We start from the raw sequence: 12,206 nt of genomic DNA, 5'->3' as shown, positions 1-12,206 counted from the left end.
GCATTTTATATTTAGCTCTGTCATCCATTTTGAGTTAATATTTTTGAAAGATCTAAGATATGTGTCTAGATTCTTTTTTTTTTGCATGTAAATGACCAGTTGTTTCATCACCATTTGTAGAAAAGAGTGTAGTTTTTCCATTGAATTACCTTTACTCCTTTGTCAACAACTAGTTGATTATATTTGTGTGGATCTATTTCTGGCCTCTTTGTTCTGTTGCACTGATCTACTGGCCTTTTCTTTTGGCAATACCACACTGTCTAGATTACTGTAGCTTTATGGACATTATTGAAGTTGGGTAATGTCTGTCCTCTGCCTTTGTTCTCCTTCAGTATTGTGTTTGCTATTCTTGGTCTTTTGCCTTTCTATATAAACTTTAGAATCAGTTTGCTGATACCCACATAATAACATGTAGGGATTTTGAGTGGGATTGCATCAAATCTATAGATTTTTTGGGAACTGACATCTTGAAAATATTGAGCCTTCCTATTCATGCTCATGGAATATCTTTCCACTTATTTAGATCCTTGATTTCTTTCATTGGTGTTTTGCAGTTTTCCTCATATAGATTTCGCACATATTTTTGTAGATTTATAATAATTATTTAACTTTGCTGCTAATATAAATGGTATTGTGCTTTTAATTTCAAACTCCAAATTTTCATTGCCAGTATATAAGAAAAAATTTGAAATTTGTATATTAACCATTTATCCTGCAAAATTGCTATAATTGCTCATTAGTTCCAGGACTTTTTGTTGATTATTGGAGATTTTCTACAAAGACAGTCGTGTCATCTGTGAACAACTACAGTTTTAATTCTTCCTTTCCCATCTGTATACCTTTATTTCCTTTTTTCTCTTATTGCATTAACTAGGACTTCCAGTGTTATGTTAAACAAGAATGGTGAGTGGGGATATCCTTTCCTTGTTCCTGATCTTAGCAGAAAGCATCTTACCCTTATGTTAGCTGTAAATTTCTTGTAGATGCTCCTTATTAAGTTTAAAGAATTATCTTCTATTCCTAGTTTTCTGAGTTTTTATCATGAATGGGTGTTGAATTTTGCCAAATGCTTTTTCTGCTCTATTGACATGATCATGTCATTTTTCTTCTTTAACCTTGATGTGATTGATTACATTAATTGATTTTCAAAATTTGAACAGTCTTGCAAACTTGGAATACATTCTACTAGGTTGTAGTGTATATTCTTTTTATACATTGTTGGGGTTTATTGGCTAATATTTTGTGAGGATTTTTACACCGATCTGCATGAAATATATTGGTCTGTAGTTTTCTCTTTTTGTAATGTAGTTGCCTGGTTTTAGTATTAGGGTAATGCCAGTCTCAGGATTTTGGGGGGAATTAGTTCCTCAGCTTCTATTTTCTTTGCGAGATTAGATAAAATTGGTGTGATTACTTCCTTAAATGTTTTGTAGGATTCACCAGTGAACCTGAGCCTAGTGCTTTGCTTTTGGAAGGTTGTTAAGCATTGATTCAACTTCTTTAATAGTTACAGGTTTATGCAGATTATCTATTTATACTTGTGTTAGTTTTGGTAGATTATGTCTTTTAAGGAATTGTTGCAATTCTTCTATGTTATCAATGTTTGGACAAAGTTGTTCATACTATTCCTTTATTATCCTCTTAATGTCCATAGAAACATTTCTGGTATTAGCAATTTGTGTTTTTCCCTTTTTCCTTAAACTGCCTAGTGACTTAAAAATGTTATTAATCTTTGAAAGAACCAACTTTTTTTGTTTTATTGAATTTCTCTATTGACTTCCTGTTTTCATATCATTGATTTCTGCTCTAACTTTTAGTATCTTCTTTTCTTCTGATTACTTTGGCTTTAATTTGCTCTTCTTTTTTTAGTTGCCTCAGGTGGAATCTTTGATTATTGATGTTTAGATCTTTTTAATTTTTTTAATATATTCATTCAGTGCTATAAATTTCTAAGCACTGTTTTGCTGCATCCCATAATTTTGATAAATTATATCTTCATAAAATTTTTTCAAAATATTTTAGTTTCCCTTGCAAGTTCTTTGACCTGAGTGTTATTCAGAAGTATGTTGGTTAATCTCCAGGTATTTTAGGGTTTTCCAGTTATTTTTCTGTAATCGATTTCTTGTTTAATTCCACTGTGATCTGAGAGCATAGTTTGAATGATGTCTATTCTTTTAAAATTTTTAAGGTGGTTTATGTCCCAGGATATGGTCTATCTTGGTGAATGTCCTATGTGAGCTTGAGAAGAATGTATTCTACTGTTTCAGATGAAGTATTTTATAAATGTTAATTAGATCCTTTTGATTGATGGTGCTGTTCATTTCATTTTTTTTTTTACTGATTTTATACCTACTGAATCTGTCAATTACTGATAAAAGGGTATTGAAGTCTCCAACTATAATAGTGGATTTGTCTATTTTTCCTTGCAATTCTATCAGTTTTGTCTCATGTATTTCTGCACTCTGTTGTTAGGTGCATATACAGTAAAGATTGTTATGTCTTGAGAATTGAGCCTTTTATCATTATGTAATACTACCCCCCTTACCCTGGTAATGTTTCACGCTCTGAATTTGCTTTGTCTGAAATTAACAGAGCTACTCCAGCTTTCATTTCTTTAATGTTAGCATAGTATTTCTTTCTCCATCCCTTTATTTTTAATCTATCTATGTCTTTATATTTAAAGTGTGTTTTTTTAGGCTACACGTAAACAGGATCTTATTTTTTCAACTTACCTTAACAGTCTCTTTTGACTGGTGCATTTAGACCACTGACGTCTAAAGTGATCATTAGATCACAAATGGATTAATATCTACATATTTGTTACTATTTTCTATGTTCCCTTTTTGTTTCTTGTTCTCATCTTCTGCCTTCTCTATTTTAAATTGTACATTTTATATATCATCTTCTCTCTTCTCTTAGCATATCAATGATATTTCTGTTTTTATTTTGTTTTAGTGGTTGCCCTAGAGTTTGCAATATACATTTACAATATATCCAAGTTCACTTTCAAATAACACCATACTGCTTCACAGGTAGTGCATGTACTTTATAACACAGTATTTCCACTTCCTCCCTTTCATGCCTTATAACATCGCTGTCATTCATTTCACTTGTCTATAAGCTTTAATCACCACACATACTGTTGATATTATTTTGAATAATTTGTGATCTGTTGAATCAATTAAGAATAAAAAGACAAGATTTCAGTTTACCTTAATTTATTCCTTCTCTAATACTCTTTTTAAAAATATATATAGCGATCTGAGTTTCCGACTTATATAATTTTCCTTCTCTCTGAAGCATTTTGATTCCAATCCCCTGCAGGACAGGTCTACTGGGGACAAATTCTCTCTCTCTCTTTTTGTCTGAGAATGTCTTTATTTTCCCTTCATATTGGAAGAATAATTTTGCTGGATACAAAATTCTAGATTGGTGGGTTTTTTTTCCCTTCAACACTTTAAATATTTCACTCCACCCTCTTCTTGCTTGCAAGGTTTCTGACGAGAAATCTGATGTAATTCTTACCCCTGCTCCTCTATAGGTAAAGTGGCTGGTTTCTCTGGATTTTTTCCAATATTTTCTCTTTGTCTTTGATATTCTACCATTTTTTTTAAGAGAGAGAGAGAGCTCTAGTGGGGGATGAGAGGGAGAGGGAGAGGGAGAGAGAGAATCTTAAGCAGGCTCTACACCCAGTGCAGAGCCTGATGTGGGGCTCAATCTCATGACCCTGAGATCATGACCTGAGCAGAAATAAAGAGTCAGACGTTTAACTGACTGAGCCACCTAGGTGCTCCAGATATTCCTCCATTTGAATATGGTATGCACAGGTATATATTTTCTGATTTTTATCCTGATTTATGTTTTATAAGCTTCCTAGATCTGTGGTTTGGACTGTGCCGTTAATTTTGGAAAATTCTCAACCATTATTACTTCAAATAGTTCCTCGGTTCCTTTCTCTTTTCTCTTGCTCTGGTATTTCTAGTACACATACATTACATCTTTTGTAATTGTCCCCCAGCTCATGGATATTCTGTTCAGTCTTTTTCACTCCTTTAGCTTTTTGCATTCTCCTTTGGAAGTTTCTATCGACATTTCCTGAAGCACATTGATTCTATTCTCAGCCATGTACAGTTCTTCTACTGAAGAACCCATCAAAGACAGTTTTCATTTCTTTTACACTGTTTTTGATTTCCAGCATTAACTTCTGAATTTTTCTTAGGGTTTCTATCTCTGTGCTTCTATTACCTATCCATTTTTGAATATTACCCACGTTTCCCATTAGAGCACTTAGCCTATTAATCATAGTTGTTTTAAAATCCTGGTATGATAATTACAAAATTTCTACCATATCTAAATCTGGTCCTGATGCTTGCTCTGTCTCTTGATCGAGTGCATTCTTTTTGGCTTTTAGTATGCCTTGAAAGTTTGGTTAAAAGACAATATGAGTTAAGGAAACTGATGTAAATAGGCCTTTAGTGTGAGGTTTTATGTTTATATGGATAGAGAAGTTAGATTGTGTATGCTGTTTGCTGTAGCTATATATGTCAGAGGCTAAATTTTCTTCTGATGTCCTTGTTTTTATCTCCCCTGTTATCTTTGTATTTCCTTAGAGACTTTTTTTTCTTACAGAAATATGACCTTGCTGCAGCTGGGAAGGCTTTTTTATACCATATATGATATAAATAATGTACTTAACAAGGATATCACATTTAGCTTTTATCTTAATATTTTTCTTAAAAAATATTTTAAAGTAAGCTCTATGCTCAATTTGGGGCTTGAACCGTGACTCCAAGATCAAGAGTCACATGCTCTACCAACTCATCCAGCCAGGCACCCCTTTTATCTTAATATTTAAAGAGGAATGTACAAACATCAATGAACCATGTTTCCAAAATTTTTTTCCATTGAACAATAGGTCAGCAGGATGTTAATGGCTGTTCCATTTTTAACATCATCTAATCAAACTGGGAAATGTTGTTATAGAAAACCCTGAAATATTTTAATTAAAATGATGGGAAGGACCTATGAATAGAGATTAAAAGAGAAGGGATTTTTATAGGAGTAAAATAAAACTGAGGGGGAGAGGGAAGGGGAGAATAAGTAGCTGTAAGTAGGAGGGTTATTATAACTGAATATAGCACAGCTTCTCTGTCTCCATAAAGTCAGAAATTGGCATATTGAAGCAAGAGAGAGATGGATGGACTGTCTCATTGCTTCTCAGCCTTTTGGCTAAGATCAAGTGTAGAAATGGATTGCCTGACGAGGGTATGAGAGGAAAATATTAAATTATTATTGGGAGAAAGCATATCATATTCAACTTTGGACACATGATAGGAAAAGCAGAAAACCATTTCCTGTGAACTGAACTATTTACTATTTGCTTACTCGGTTTTCCATTGGGTTATTCACTCCATTGATTTGTACTATTTCTTTGTAAAATCTGAAAACTAGTCTATAAATTGCATCTATATTCTAACTAGTGTTTCCATTATTTGCTGTTTTCACTTGTTTATAGTATTTTACAGCAGCTTTATTGAGATACAATTCATCAATTTAAGGTGTACAATTCAATAACTTTTAATATATTCAAAGAGTTGTAAATTCATCATCAAAATCAACTTTGTAATATTTTCATTACCCCAAGATTATATCCGTCAGCTCTTAGTTGTCAGACTCCATTCCCCTACTCCCAAACCAGAGGCAACAACTAATCTGCTTTGGTTTGTTCCAGATGGATCATATAAATGGAATCATAAAATAGATGGTCCTTTATTGCTGTCTTCTTTCACTTATCATGTTATAACATGTATCAGTACTTCATTGTTTTTTTGCTAAAAATTATTCCATTATGTGAATATACTACATTTTATTTACCCATTTATTAGTTAAATTCAATTCCATTTATTGGCTACTATGGGCAATGCTGCTACAAACATTCGTGGACATTTTGCATGGATATATGTATCCATTTCCATTTCTCTTGGATGTATAACTAAGAGTGGAATTGCTGGAACATATGGTCACCATTTGAAGAATTATCAGACTGTTTACCAAAGCAACTGCACCATTTTACATTCCCACCAGCAATGTATGAGGATTCCAATATCTCCATATCCTTGCCAGTACTTACTATTATCTGTCTTTTATATTACAGTCATCTGAGTGGATGTGAAGTAGCATCTACTTATGTTTTTGATTTGCATTTTCCTGATGGCTGATGATGCTGAGCATATTTTCATGTGATTATTGGCCATTTTAATAGCTTCCTTGGAGAAACATCTATCCAAATCCTTTGACCATTTTATAATTGGGTTATTTATCTCTTTATTATTGAGTTGTCTTTATATTATTGAATTGGAACATTCTTTATACATTCTAGATCCAAGCGCCTTACCAAATATATGATTTGCAAAATGTTCTCTCATTCTGTGGGTTCACTTTTCACTTACTTGATTGTGTCTTTTGAAGCACAAAAGGTTTTAATTTTGATGATGTCCAGTTTGCCTATTCTTCTGTTTGTTGTGTTTTTGGTATCATATTTGACAAACTATTGCCTAATCCAAGGTCACATAGCATTATACTTATTTTTTCCTCTAAGAGTTTTATAGTTTTAGGTCTTATATTTAAGTTTTTGATCAATTTCAAGTTTTTATATATGGTGTGAGGTAAGGATCCAAATTAATTCTTTTATATGTGCCTAGTCAGTTGTTCCAGCACCATTTGTTGGAAAGACAATTCTTACCCCACTGTACAGTGGATATATGTCAAAACTCAATAAATGTGAAGATTTATTTCTGGACTTTCAATTCTATTTAATATTGTGATCTATCTATCTATATCTATACACACACACACGTATCTCATATGTGTATATATATATACACATATACATATCTCATCTCTATATTGATATATACATATATATGTCTCATTATATATCATATATATGTATGTATCTCATATATATATGTATCTCATATATATATATCTCATATATATATATATATATATAATTATGTGTATCTCAAGACACACACACAGTCTTGATTACTGTAGCTTTATAGTAAGTACTGAAATTCAATAGTGTGAGTCTTCCAACTTTGTTCTTTTTAAAATTTGTTTTGGCAATTCTGGTTCCCTTGAGTTTCCATATAAATTTTAGGGGCAGCTTGTTAATTCCTGCAAAAAAAAAGGCTGTAATTTGGTAAGGATTGCATTGATTCTGCATATCAGTTTAGTTAGTATTGATACCTTAAGAATTTTAAGTTTTCCAATCCATGAACACAGGGTGTCTTTCCATTTGTTTAAGTCTTTTAAAATTTCTTTCAACAATATTTTGTATTTTTCGGTGCACAAATCTTACACCTTTTTTGGGTCAAACATATTCCTAAGTCTTTAAAAAAGGTTTTTTTTGATGCTATTATATAGTTGTTTTTAAAATTGTATTATTGGTTTGCTCACTACTACTGTACAGAAATACAAATGATTTTGTATATTTATATTTTATCATGCAAAGTTGTTGAATTTGTTTATTAGTTTTAATAGTTTTTAGTGGATTTTTAAGGATTTTCTACATATAAGATTAATTCCCTGGCAAATATTTATGGTATTATGAATTATGTTAACATTATCAATTAACTTTATCAATTTTTTTTAATGTACCCATTGATTTCTATCTAACCTGCAATGGCATTTTCTCTCACCAAGAATATAGGTTAAAAAAATCTCTAATACATTGTCCTGGTACTTTTATGTTTCAATATTTCCACTTAAGTCTTTGAATCAAGTAGTTTTTTTTGGTGGGATACATTTAGTTCTTTTTTTTTTCCCAAATAGGTCACACTTGACTAAATGCCATTAATTTATTCTGGTAAAATATACATACATAATATTTATCACTATAATCATTGTTAAGTGTATAATTCAATTGCATTAAATACATTCACAATGTTGTATAACCATCACTACTATTTATGCCAAAGCATTCTCATCATTCACAACAGACACTATACCCAATAAACAATAACTCCCTTTTCCCCCCTTCCCTAAGCTCCTCCTACTACTAATAACTACTATTCTACTTTATGTCTCCATAAATTTGCCCATTCTAGGTACCTCACACAAGTGGAATCATGTATTTGCCTTTCTGTGCCTGCCTTATCAATAAACATAATTTCTTCAAGGTCAATCTATGGTGTGGTATATATCAGAATCTTATTCCTTCTTATGGCTAAATAAAATTCCATTGTATGTATTTATCAAATTTTGTGTACCCATTCATCCACTAATGGACACTTAGGCTGTTTCTACCTTTTGGCTATTGTAAATAATAGTGCAAGAACACTGGTATAGACATATCTATTTAAGTCATTGCCTTCAATTACTTTGGGTATATAGCTAGGTGTGAAATTCCTGGATCATACGGTAGTTCTATGTTTAACCATGTAAGAAGCTGTCAAACTGTTTTCCACACCAGCTGCACTATTTTACATTCCCACCAGCAATGCACAAGGGTTCTAGTTTCTCCACATCCTTGCCAACACTTGCTATATTCCATGCTCATGGATTGGAAGAACAAATATTGTTAAAATGTCTACACTACCCAAAGCAATCTACACATTTAATGCAATCTGTATCAAGATACCACCAGTATTTTCCTTTCCTTAAAAAATTATAGTTATCCTAGTAGGTATAAAATGATATGTAGCAGCATTATCAACAACATCCAAATTATGGAAAGAGCCCAAACGTCCATTGACTGATGAATGGATAAAGATGTGATTTTATATATATATATATATATATATATATATATATATATATATATATATATATATATATATATATAAAATTCTTAACGATTGAGAACAAACTGAGGGTTGCTGGAGGGGAGATGGGTGGGGATGGGATAAATGGATGATGATGGGTATTAAGGAGGGCACTTGTTGTGATGAGCACTGGGGGCTATATGTAAATGAAGAATCACTAAATTCTACTCCTGAACCAATATTACACTATAAGTTAACTAACTAGTATTTAAATAAAAACTTAAAACAAAAAATAAAATAAAATAAAATGGTATGTCATTGTGGTTTTGATTCACATTTTACTAATGACTAATGATGTTAAACATCTTTTCGTGTGCTATTAACCATTTGTATATCTTCTTAGGAGAAGTGTATATTTAAGTTCTTTACCCATTCTTTTTTTTTCTTATAATAATATTTTTTTATTATATTACGTTAGTCACCGTACAGTACATCCCTGGTTTTTAATGTAAAGTTCGATGATTCATTAGTTGCGTATAACACCCAGTGCACCATGCAATACGTGCCCTCCTTACTACCCATCACCAGCTTAGCCCATTCCCCCACCCCCCTCCCCTCTGAAGCCCTCACTTTGTTTCTCAGAGTCCATAGTCCATAAGTTCTTTACCCATTCTTAGATTGTTTTCTTTTTTTGTTATTTAGTTTTAGGAGTTCTTTACATATTCTGGATATTTATCACTTTTCAGATATATCATTTCCAAATATTTTTCTCCCATTCAGTAGGTTATCTGTTCACTTTCTTGGTATTATCTTTTGAGGTGAAAAAGTTGTTAATTTTGAAGAAGTCCAATTTATCTATTTTTGTTGTTTTGCCTGTGCAGTTTGGTGTTATATCCATGAAATCACCATCAAATTCAATATCATGAAGTTTTCTTCAAATGTTTTCTTCTGAGAGTTTTATCTCTTAAATTTAAGGTATGAATTCATCTTGAATTATTTTTTGTATACAATGTAAGATAAGCGTCCAACTTCCTTCTTTTGCATGTGGATATTCAGTTTCCCTGCACCATTTATTGAAAAGATGATCTTTTCTCCATTAAAGGGTCTTAGAATCTTTGTTAAAAACCAATTGACTACTGATTTTTTGTTTATTTCTGCGCTCTCTCTACTTTATTCCATTGGTCTATGTATACTTATTCAAGTACCATACTGTTTTAATTGTTGTAGCTTTGTAGTAAGTTTTGAAGTTGGGAAGTGTGAGTCCTCCAACTTTATTTTTCTTTGACAAGACTGTTATGGTTATTAAGAGCCCCTTCTAATTCTGTATTAATTTGGGTATCAAGTTTGCCATTTCTGTGTAAAAGGCAGTTGGAATTTTTGTTGCACTGAATCTGTAGATCACTTTGGATAGCACTGACATCTTAACAATGCTAAGTCTTTGTATCCATGAACACACAATGTCTTTCCATTTATTTAAGCCTTCTAAAATTCCCTTCAAAAATATTTTATAGCTTTCAGCATACAAGTCTTTCACCTCCATGGTTAGATATATTGTAAAATATTTAATTATTTAAGATGATATTTTAAGTTTAATTACGTTCTTAATTTCCCTTTCAGATAGTTCATTGCTGCTATATAGAAGCACAACTTATTTTTTAGTGCTGCCCTTTTACCCTGTAAAACTGGATTATTAGCTCTAATAGCTTTGTTGTGGATTATTTGGGATTCTATGTATAAAAGATCATACCAGCAGTAAACAGAGATAATTTTACTTTTTCCTTTCCAATTTGTATGTCTTTTATTTCTTTTTTCTTGTAGAATAACTCTGGCTAGAACTTCTAATACAATGGTGAATAGCAGCAGTAAAAGTTGACAATCTTGTCTTGTTCTTGATCTTAGAGGAAACCTAAGTCTTTCACCATTGAGTACCATGTTAGCTGTGGAATTTTCATGAGTACATGTTATCATGTTAGTGAATTTTCCCTCTATTTCCAGGTTTCTGAGTTTTTATTATGAAAGGATATTGGATTTTGTCAAATGCCTTTTGTCAACTGAGTAATAATATTGTTTTCTTCCATTGTTTCTAGGAACAGGATGTATTACATTGATTTATTTTCTTATGTTCAAACACCCTTGAATCTCCACGACAAATCCCATTTGGTTATGCTGAATAATCTTTTTAATATGCTTTTGGATTTGATATGCTTTTGTGTTGAAGATATTTGTCTTATATTTATAAAATGTATTAGTTTTTAATTTTTTTCTTGTAATATCTTTATCTAATTTTGATATCATGGCAATTCTGGCCTAACAGAAAGTGTTTTGGGAAGCATTTCGCTAATTTCTTGGAAGAATTTGAGAAGGATTGGATTAATTCTTCATTGAATACCTAGTAGAATTCACTGGTGAAGGTGTCTGGTATAGGACTTTACTTCTTGAGAGGTTTTTGATTGCTGATTCAATCTCCATTCATTTTTAGGTCTTTTAAGATTTTTTTTATTATGGTAAAAATACATAACATAAAATTTAGCATCTTAACTATTTTCAAGTGTACAGGTCAGTAGGTTAAGTATATTAACATTATTATGAAAAGATCTCCAGAAATTTTTCATCTTGCAAATCTGAAACTCTATACCAATTAAACAACTCCCCTTTCTCCCTCTCCCCAGCCCATGGAAACCACCATACTACTTTCTGTAGCTATGACTTGACTACTTTATATACATTATATAAGCAGACTCATACACTATTTGTTTTTATGTAACTGGCTAATTTTACTTAGCATAATGTCATCAATGTTAATTTCATGTTGAAGAATATAACATGATTTCTCTCCTTAATGTTGAATAAAATTCCATTGTACACATATACACATTCTGTTTATCCATTCATCCTTCATTGCACATTAAAATTGCTGCAACATCCTGGTTATTGTGACTAGTGCTGCTATCACCATGGGCATGGAGATAGCTCTTCAAAACCTGAATCATTTCAGATATATACCCAGAAGTAGGATAGATACATAGTATGGTCATTCTATTTTAAAATTTTCGAGGACCCTCCATACTGTTTTCCATGGTGGTTGCATCATTTACAATCTCACTAGCATTACTTAAATGTTTCAATTTCTCAATATCCTTGCTGAAACTTTATTAAGCGTTTTTCTTTTTAGAGTAGCCATCCTAATGGGTATAAGGCAGTATCACATAATGGTTTTGATTTGCATTTCTGATGATAGTGAGGTTGAACACCTTTGCATATGCTTGTTGGCCACTTCTATATCATCTTTGGAGAAATGTATATTTAAGTTCGTTACCCATTTTTTAATCAAGTTATTTGATTTTTGTTGTTGTTGAGTTGTAGTTCCTTATAAATTCTAAATATTTATCCATTATTAGATATATAATTTGCAATTGTTTTCTCCCCTTCCATGGGTTA

At 31.8% G+C, this 12,206-nt stretch overlaps 1 protein-coding gene and 1 pseudogene across 5 annotated transcripts in view; one reads left to right on the top strand and one right to left on the bottom strand.

Annotated features, from left to right (window-relative positions):
* GPRASP2 (G protein-coupled receptor associated sorting protein 2) overlaps nt 1-12,206 on the bottom strand; it is a 105,027-nt gene that overhangs the window by 9,376 nt on the left and 83,445 nt on the right. The window lies entirely within an intron of this gene.
* Nucleotides 5,210-5,379, top strand: LOC113244353 (U2 spliceosomal RNA; annotated as a pseudogene).

The sequence above is a fragment of the Ursus arctos genome, chromosome X (assembly GCF_023065955.2).
Source record: "Ursus arctos isolate Adak ecotype North America chromosome X, UrsArc2.0, whole genome shotgun sequence".
NCBI classification, from domain to species: Eukaryota; Metazoa; Chordata; class Mammalia; order Carnivora; family Ursidae; genus Ursus; species Ursus arctos.
Note: the sequence above shows the minus strand (reverse complement) of the source record. Positions and strands in the feature narration are given on the sequence as shown.